This window comes from Dermacentor silvarum, chromosome 3 (genome assembly GCF_013339745.2).
Source record: "Dermacentor silvarum isolate Dsil-2018 chromosome 3, BIME_Dsil_1.4, whole genome shotgun sequence".
NCBI classification, from domain to species: Eukaryota; Metazoa; Arthropoda; class Arachnida; order Ixodida; family Ixodidae; genus Dermacentor; species Dermacentor silvarum.
Genome location: NC_051156.1, coordinates 158,243,288 through 158,253,113, shown reverse-complemented (window position 1 = coordinate 158,253,113; position 9,826 = coordinate 158,243,288).

Here is a 9,826-nt window from a genome sequence, read left to right as displayed (position 1 = left end):
TTTGCCTTTCGTTCTCATTCTGCAACCCGCATCTTTGGCAATCCCCCATTGTAGGTATGGGCCAGTCAGTGACTGGAAGCATCAGCGTCATCACAATGCAAAAGGTCAAGGTAAGGAAAGTGCTGTTTAGGACAGCAGATTGGTGAGGTTAGGCTGACGATTACTACGGGAAGGACCTCCCGAAAATTTCGGGTGACGGGGCGCGCTGCCCGTCTGCCAGAAATGCATGCAAACAAGCAGGGGTTATAGAGACAGACACAGGCGGACACTTCAAGCGCAATGTATTTAACGAGCAATACTCGAGCGTATATAAATGCCACCTTGTCGTCATACTCGCGTGCCCTCGCACTTAGAGCTCGTACAATCTGTGGCTTTCAAGAAAAGGGAGGCGTATACGCGTTGCGCTTGTTGGCTCGAGAAGCTAAATAGATTGCAGACAAAGGCTTGTCAACTTTATGGACGCTTTTACCAATAAGGAAGAATTGAAAAAAAAAACTGTTCTACACGAGCACATATGCGAGGATACAAATCACGAGAACAGTTTCATGGGGGTTTGGGCGAGTTTCAGGGGACATTGTTTACGGGTTGGCCACGAGCATGTCAAAAGCTGTGGTGAAGGGCGATAATTATGCAAAAAGTAATGAGAAAAAAAACACGGTGCAAGCGGTCGGACACACTGACACCACAGTCACGCGCCACACCACAAAAAAAAAAAAAAATGACGCATCATTGACGTTATAAAAAAGAACCGAAAGCCCCGCGTAAAGTTCCAGTCACGTTACTCTTGAGAGAGTACGACATCAAGCGCCGTGATATAGCTAGTATACAAACAGCAGGATCAACACGGCAAACAGAAAACTAGCGGCGAAACTCTGGCGTCGCTGACTCGATGTACCGGACTGTGCGACCGGGGTGAGTCGACGAGCTGAAACGTAGTGCAGTAGAGTTCGTCACGAAGTCGAGAAGCCGCATGGTCGTATATGCGACTGCGCACTTTGTCAAAGAGCTGACGACTGAGGCTTGCACACATCGCACTTTATGACACCAGCGCGGCTCAAAGCACCTTAAACAAATGGGCTAGTAAAAGAAGTAAAAAAATACGAAGTAAGGATGGCTAGCGACACATACGCACAAGAAGAAAGCACAGGCACAGCGAGGAGATGAACAATCAATAGTAGGTGAACTATACTCAAAACAGCGCAGGTGGCACGCCAGTCAAACAGAGCGGGCACAACGCTTTCGCAATGCACAGGAAGGGTCGAGAAAGTGTCAGTAGAACAAGCGACACTTGGATGCCGGGTTCATGGGTGACCCGATCGGGCAACCGAAAACCTTGCCGAAGTTCTGGCTGTCCTTGACTGCTTGGTTACAGCTCAGCTCCGATATCTTGGCGTCCTTCAAGCTGCCCTCGCACATCAGGTAGCACATCATCTGCGACACGATTGAACGAATGGATTGAGTGCGCCGCTTTCCTCTTGGTCCGTGGCTGCCTCCACTGAATGATCACTCGGACGTGCCCGTACGATCTCTTGTATGTAGAATGAACAGGCAAGTGCCTGAAAGACGGATTCAATGCACATAATACCAATGTGGAAAGAAAATTTGCCCAACAGGATTATTATACTCCATACTGTGTTTCAGACATCTGGTGCTGCGCTGCGGAGGCTATGCAAGAAGTTCCGTCACAAAAATGTATCACTCCTGGCATTCCGTCCCCGATTCGCTGTGCGCCAATAGCGTTTGCTCGCACGAGCATTCGAGTGAGGCCGCCCTCAACGTGCTGCAAATAAACAAGAAAAGAAAAAACCGCGAACAGCGAATTGAGCTAAGACAACGCATCAGCAGCCGTGCGCATACATAGTTTCTTTTCAAGGGTTACGTTTATTATTTCTTTTACTTAATACTGAACCCGAAAAAAGAACAGTTTCCCCTAAGTGCTAGCAAGAACACCCAACTATTTGTTGGTGTGAACGCAGCCACCTCAAGAGGTGTGCCTTGCCTCCACAGCATTGCACGCGATGTAAGAAACGGAGTATAATTCAGACTTGCTCATTTGCTGGTATGGGAACCCGGCGACCTCCGGTTACCCATGTTGCGACCGGGGGTCAGCAGATGTGAGATGTTTGTTTATTCACCATGGAGGAACGAGGGAACGTGGGGCTGGGCCTAACAACCAGGACGTTTGAAACACACACGCTTAGATTACATTTTGTGCAAGAATGATGAATACTGAAGGTAAGATGATCACTTTTAAGCTCCACCTACGATCCTCTACACCAAACGTCCGTCTCTTCTTTTAACCCCTCCGTCATCCTGGTCCCGTCCCCCTCCCCTAATCTGGCGTCAGGCGATGAATCACATTATTCCCACCAATCTGGCGTGGACGTGGTAGTTTGGGCGGATGACAGGGGATGTGAAGGAAATGTCCCCCTGCACCCTTCCTAGCAGCGTCCCTCCTGGCAGGGTCCCACTGGCAAAGCCCTTCCTGGCAGAGCCCCTCCTGGCGGAGCCCAGCTGTTTGCCATGAATCGTTGTAGTTGGGGATGGTTCTGACGAGGTCATCAGCTCGTTCACCATTGTCGCATCCTCCGTGAGCGACTGGTTTTGCTTGGTAAACGGCCGATCACAGCAGAATTCTATCTAGCCGCTAGAATTAGTTTTTTTTTCTGCGAAAGTGTCAAATCGCCCACTGAACGAAAAAGCCGGCGTCTGTTGTCTGTAGCAGGGAAACGGCACCTAAATTCGCATTGCCATCGGCTGCGACGCCACACGTCGCGAGCGGGCCTCGACGGAGTAGATGAAGCGAAAAGGAACACCTACTTCCAGAGATAGCGCGCCAGGTGTAGCGTGAGGGGCGAGGGCATCGCCGCGACGCACGTCACCCTCGCTCTCGGAAGCCGGCGCGCGGTCCGTATCTCTCTCACCCCCTCCAGGTTTAGCTGACGCGCGCGCCTGGCGGCCTTGGTGGTCGCTGCTGCTTCCTTGATTTCTCGTCGTACAGGACGTTGGCTGCATGTAGCGTTGGCACCACAGGCTGCTGCTTGCTGGCTCGGGAAGCAGGTACCGCTATGATACATTACTCGCAGCGCAGAACTCGAACGACCGCTGAACCAACGTTTATAGAAAAAGTATCTATAAACGTTGCGCTGAACGGCGTTCAATTGGACGTTACAGCTTTCGCGTTCACAACTTATTAAGTGCTTAGGTGTCGTGGAATCTTTTTTTGCTCTTAATTCCATGTGTAATGTAATGGTTATCTTTCTTTGTTGTGTTTTTACAGCGAAAGCTGTATATGGCTAGGAGAAACGAGAACCCGTTCGTCCCATGTTTCGCTAAACGTCTCCATTGGCTGCGCCGTCAGTTACATCGTTCTCTACGTCGCACCCAGGCGCGCGCGCCATTGGCAGCGCCGTTAGTGACGTCGTTCGCTGCGTCGTACCCAAGCACGCGTATCTGCTCTGCCCGCAACGCCGCCTCCTCGGCTCGCCGTTGTCGCATGCGTTCGGTATCTCGAGTTAGCTCGGCGTCGTGGTTAGCAGCATCCGACCGCCATTGGCGCTTGCGTTCAACTAGAAACAAAAACATGTAACGAATAATTGAGCAACGCTTCAATACAGCGTCGGGATTAAACCACGGCTAAACACCGGGGCCGCACGTTTCAGCTTCACTGGTTAACCATCAGTACGGAGTGCTTGGATGGTGTTTTGTTTCACACATATGAGCACATATTTTCTGCACATGTGTATTAAAAGTTAGTGGGAAGTACAGCGCATTAATGAAAAATGCAGTATACAAATAGGCCCAAACCTTCACCACTTTGCTATGACAGGTGGTCAAAATAAATTCGGAGCCCTCCACTGTGGCGCTCCAATAACCAGCTGTACAATTTCGTGGCGTCAAATGCTACAACTTAATTTACGTATACTTCAAGACAATGTGTGATTGAGAATGATCATCGGCCTATGTTCGCGATATCATACGGCAATTTAGCGTAGCGAGAATGTTTTTGGTTGTTGGGCGGTATGGAGAAGTTGGGAGAGCACGCCATTGGCCGGAGTCAGGAAGTTGTAGGGAGGCTGAGAAGGTTGCATCGGGGAGGGGGGGGGGGAGGGCACATGTTTAATGTACCACCTCCTGGCGATGCCACAGTCGTATGGGTCGCATCTTCAAACCGGTCGGTGGACCCCGTTGAGCAGTCACTATTGTTCATGGGGATAAGCAACTCCCGTCGATTTCATGTATCTGCCTTCGCCCAGCGTCAGGACGAATGGCGCTGGGATACACGTCATTGGCAACTACAGACACGAGGCGACCTGCATGGGCACTCGTAGGATCATTAGCTACAACTTGGTTTAAAAAAAAAAAGACGATGCTCTTGAAGGCGCATGTTTGTCGTGGTGAGGATATTTAGGTGTCATTTGTTGCTTTGTTGCGTAGCCATATATACAAGTAGGAAATAGCAGACTGCAAGCCAGTGCTTTCATATATGTCTGAACGAACATGCTCGCCCAAGAAACGATGTAGGACCCATTATAAGGGAATCCTGAGAGATGCCATACAGACGGTTATTGCGCAGATATGTTTCGATCACGTCGTTGCTTCGAATATTGATTTAACGCTCTTCTCTAAAGACTAGTCAGTCATTTAGGATAATTACTGCTGGCTCCGACTGTGAGGAATAATTTGGCAGATCAGTGATGTAGCTCCGTTTCACAACTTACAAATGCTTGAACGCTCTGCAAGTACTGCTGTGTGAAAAAAAAAAAAAAACTATGACTCGTAAATTTTTAAAGCTACTTGATTTGAATGCGCGCCTAGCATATCACTTATCCGTATGCTCTTGTGAAATTACCTTTTGGACGAAGCACTAATGTTTGCGTGTCTTTTGCTGACTGTAACTGATGCACTAATGTTTTGGTTGGGAATGCAGTCAGTGTGCGAATTCACTCCGGCTCCCACAACATGGCATGCTAATTTTGAAAGATTAATCCATTCTACTCTTTTCTTTTGCAAATTCTGAATTAACAGTCGTGTGTTGATTTACGCCTCGCGTTAATTTCAGAGAGACAGATCTCGCACGTGCGTGATGTGTCATGATTCGGAACACCCCGCAGACACACTCACTAGACCATCGTGGCTATATGTGCCGATAGAATTGCTGCTTGTGTTTCGCATATGTGTGGGGTGTAGAAGTCTTCCGAACTTCTGCATTTGACGTTTCCCAAATGTCCACATGTCGTGGTTATAACTACATTTCTTAAGTGTATGTCGTGGTTATATCCAAGCTTATGGATATGTTCCGTTCGCACCAGTTTACGCTGTCGTGCTGTCTGCCGTGTACCTTTAAAATTTTGACTCGCGGCTGTGCACTTTTGCTCCCAAATTTCTGTTCTCATGTATTGGTGAGAACTGAACTCCCAGGCAAGAATTTGCTAGAGGACAAGTGATTTACTCTCATCCTGACTTAGTCATAACTAAGGAGCGTAGGTTCTGCAAAATTTCTGCGCGCTTTCTGCATCCCCTGACTACCAAGTTGTGTATTCGTTTGCAGAAAAACGTGTACCGATTGGTAGCACGGGGGCGATAGAGGCCAGCGCGAAGTCTGCGGACGGTCTTGCTAGCTTTCTGCGGAATGCTTGAACGAAAATATCGTGTTTACCAAAACGAGGCTCTTACGTACGTGTGACGCTTATTTCCTTCTGCTATACTAAAACCAAAGATTATATATATATATATATATATATATATATATATATATATATATATATATATGTATATATATATATACCGCGTGTTTCAGCGAAAATTTTCAAAAATTTTTATAGATTGCCTGTGTAGCACTATTCTAGCATGATCGACTAATTAACAAAAATCACCAATTATATTTTTCTAATTACCCTATGGTCCACATTGAAATTTACAAATTCTAGCCGAGGAGCTCGCAAGGCGGATCCACTTGGAATGAATTATCAGGATGACACCAGCTTCGAGATGTTTTTTCAGGATTTGTTTAATTACCCTATGGTCCACATTGCGATTTACAAATTCTAGCCGAGGAGTTCGCAAGGCGGATCCACTTGGGACGAATTCTCAGGATGACACCAGCTTCGATATGTCTTTTCAGGAACTTTGCGAAGAAATGCACTGCTGTTCCAGTTACTTTTGAGCTTCAATGCATCAAACGACGTTTTCGTAAGAAAGATGTGTATTTGTGTATATGTACGCGTATATATGCTTTTTAAGTTAACTTTTTTTTTTCGTATAGCTTGTTCACAACTCGCCTTACTCAATGCCCCCATGAAGTGTCCCTGTAAGATACTTTTAAATAAAGAAAATAACAATGGCTGATGGTACATTTTTAAACCCCTTGAGGGTCATCGCCGTACATGCACAGCAGTAAGAGACGCATGACCCCAGCTATAGCGTCAATGCTTTGCATTAGCGGCGGAGCTGCATCCTTTCTCAAGTACGCAAGAGCGGCTCTGAAAGCTCGCTAACCTGGAAGAATGTCTTGTCGCGACCGAAATTCTTGAGACTCTGATGCGTTCGCTTGGACGCCGCTTCCGTGAACGCGTCGTACACGATGTCGACAGCAGAAGACCGGTACACGGGCTGCTTCACCGAGCGCGGAATCTCTGGATTTGCAGCGTAGACGCAGTCCATGCGACCCGTCAGGTCCGTCTTGTTGGCATCCACAAACTGAAACGCACAGAGAGATACAGTAGTCAGTCAGCCACACGCAACTGACTAAAACGTGAATATCAGAATATGTAAGCCAGTGCAGACATTTCAACTTTTCACTTTTAGATGCGAAGCATCTGATAAGTGATGATAAGTGGTTCTTGAGGGAAAGGGAAAGGTTGGCGCTATCTTCTGCAGCCCTTGAGGATCATCTTATGGTCGGGGCTATGTCACTCCCTCCCGCCCTCCCTCCCTCCATCCATCCATCCGCCGTGCGGCGTCCACACCCCTACTGCGCATGCGCATCCTCCTCTCCCTCCTCTCCTTGTCTCATCTGCTCTCCTCTCGGCATTCCTCCTCTCCTCCTCTCCTCTCCGGATCGCGCAACAAATGGCAACACCTGCGGCTCCGCGCGCGATAATGCGAAGCAGCTTAGGTTAGAGGCGCGACGGTAAGCGCCCCAGAGGCACCGGCAACAGTCACCAACGCCGCGCGCGTTCGGTGCGAACGCGGGCAAAACGCTGACGGCGTCGAGAACAGTTCTGCGCGTTGCTGGTGCTGCTGCATGTCCAAGTTTATACAACTGATAAAACTACCTTGAGTCGACCCCATGGCTGCTTCGCATACTACTCACGGTTCCCCTACGGGAAGATGGTGTATTTTTTAACAGCGGATTTGTTAGTCGAGCGTGCGCCGTCACGCACGAGCAGAGCCCGAGAGGTCACGTGACTCGCTCGTCGGGAGGTGAGTAGCCGACCAATCGGCGCTCGCGCCGGTGATGAGTTGAAGCGCCGGGGTATAAAAAAATTACACCATCTTCCCGTAGGGGAACCCTGAGTAGTATGCGAAGCAGCCATGGGGTCGACTCATGTTCCCATTAGTTTTCAGGTCGGCGTGTCGCCGCTGCCGTTTCGTAGCAGCGGCTCGAGCCATCTTCTCCGCGGCGCGGTCCACGGCGCTGACACTGGCGTTGACGCTGGCGCTGTCCGTGGCACTCATCGCGGCGTTGCGGGAGGAGAATGAGAGGACGAAGTGAATGATGATGAGTCGGCGAAGCACCGGGGATCATTCGGGCAAAACGCCGGAAGCATTCTCCGGAAGCCGGAAGCTGGCTTCCGGAACCGGAAGCGGAACCGGAAATGGAAACGGAAATGGACGCCGCACGGCGGATATAGCCCCGACCAGATGCATCGATTCTAAATAGATGCATCGACAAATAGATGCATAGACAGATAGATGCATCGCTTCTAAATGATCAACCGCCCGGGTCCGCCCCTTCCACTCGGTGAAGATGGTCGAACAGCGAAGCTGTGCATTCGCGGCCGCTTGGCTGGCCCGAACGGTGCTTGCTCCTAGCGGGGGATGGGACGCGTCTGAATCCACGGGCGACGGCGTTCCTAGCGCGTGGCGAGGGATGGGACGCGTCGGGCTTGCACGGGCGATGGCGCTCCTAGTGCGTTGCGGGGGGGGGGGGGGGGGGGGGTGGACGCGTCGGCATCTCACTAATAAAATGCAGCCAGTTTCACGAAGTGAGATCTGTCGAAACAGCGGAGATGTGGTCGTTCCTTCGGTATGAAACGAAGACTACCACAGTAAAAAAAAGATGCAGTGGCTTAGCTCGGCTATGCCAGGTTATACGTAGCGTTAGCAAAGGTTCAGCTGATTATTCTTAGCTTTCCTGGTTGTCTCCTACGCTCAACTGCTAATTGCCAGGCAACTACTTCGGGATCCGATGAGTCAAGCTTCTCCGTTCTTCTGCGCTGTTGAGCAGCATTTGCGCTCTCCTTCTCCATGGCTATACCACACTGGCAAACGCCAGTCAGAAGTGCAGCGGCTCCAGCGCAGTGTCAGACGGCGACTGCACAGCGAGCGAGCGCGCGCCGGCGCCAGTGCGTCTACCACGGCTACGACGTCACTCCTCTGGAATGCGCAGAGCGGCGGCGGTGAGTCAAAAAAAAAAAAAAAAAAGAAAAAGAAAGAAAATGCGACAATCGCAGTAAAAGAACGACCACAGCTCCGCTATTTCGACAGATTTCACTTTGTATAACTGGCTGCTGATTGTTTTTTGTGTGTGTATAGGTGGGCACAATAAGTGATACCCACTTCTGCTTACTAACACTCGTCGCTACTTAAGTACCTACTGGCACCCAGACATACACTCTAACGCTAACTGCCGCCGACACACGCTTTCATTCGCACTTATCAACCCGTACTCGCGTCCAAATTAATTTCCACTCAGGTTTCATTAAGACAACCTATTTGATTTGTTGAAACGTGCAAAAAAAAAAAAAAAAAGACCGAGAAAGAACGAGCGTAAATCGTTCGCATGCCACAGGACGCTCTCTTCTTGTTGCCGATGATGCCAATACGAATGTTGCCAGATCGAGTTTTCCTGAATTCGCTAACACTGCCCAGGTCCAATCACACTCGCCGACATTCGTTCGCAATTTTTTTTAAATTAGAAATTTCATACACATTCGTTGTCCTTTACAATTTTGTTATGCACTGGCTTTCTAATTATAACCTTTGTATTCCTTTTGATTATTTTTATAACCTTGCCTGTATATTGCCTTTTGTTTTCCCTCACGTGAACGTATATCAGCATTACGTGCAACTTATGTTTCCTTTTACTTCTGAACCCCCTGTAATGTCCGAAGGAGGCGCTGTGGCTACCAAATAGAAAAATCAATGAATAAGTAAGTAAGTAAATAAGTAAATGAATAAATAAATAAATAATTACGTCACTCGCACTCACTGTCGCCGACTCTCCTGGACACTCACGTTGACTGCCACTCGCGCCTATTTATTAACGCGATGAGGTTAAGGGCCCCGTGTCGCAGAAAATCCGGCGTCGGCGTCCCCGATCGCGCAGGCCCTACACATGGTGCAAGGTTTCCACCCAATTCGCTGTCTGTGTTTCTCTCACTTTCTTTCTGATGACTCCTGGTTGTATATTTACACTTCGAATCACCCTGTACTTGGTCGCCAACTTTCTTGACCTCTACCTCCAATTTGTGCACAGGTGGGACTAGGGTGCCTTGAGGTCCTCCTCGCTTGCCAAACCGTAGAGGGTGGAGACGTTCCATGACGGGGCTCTCGCCACCCAAACCGCCACTTCCATGCCCAGCTCGCGTGTCGAGACATG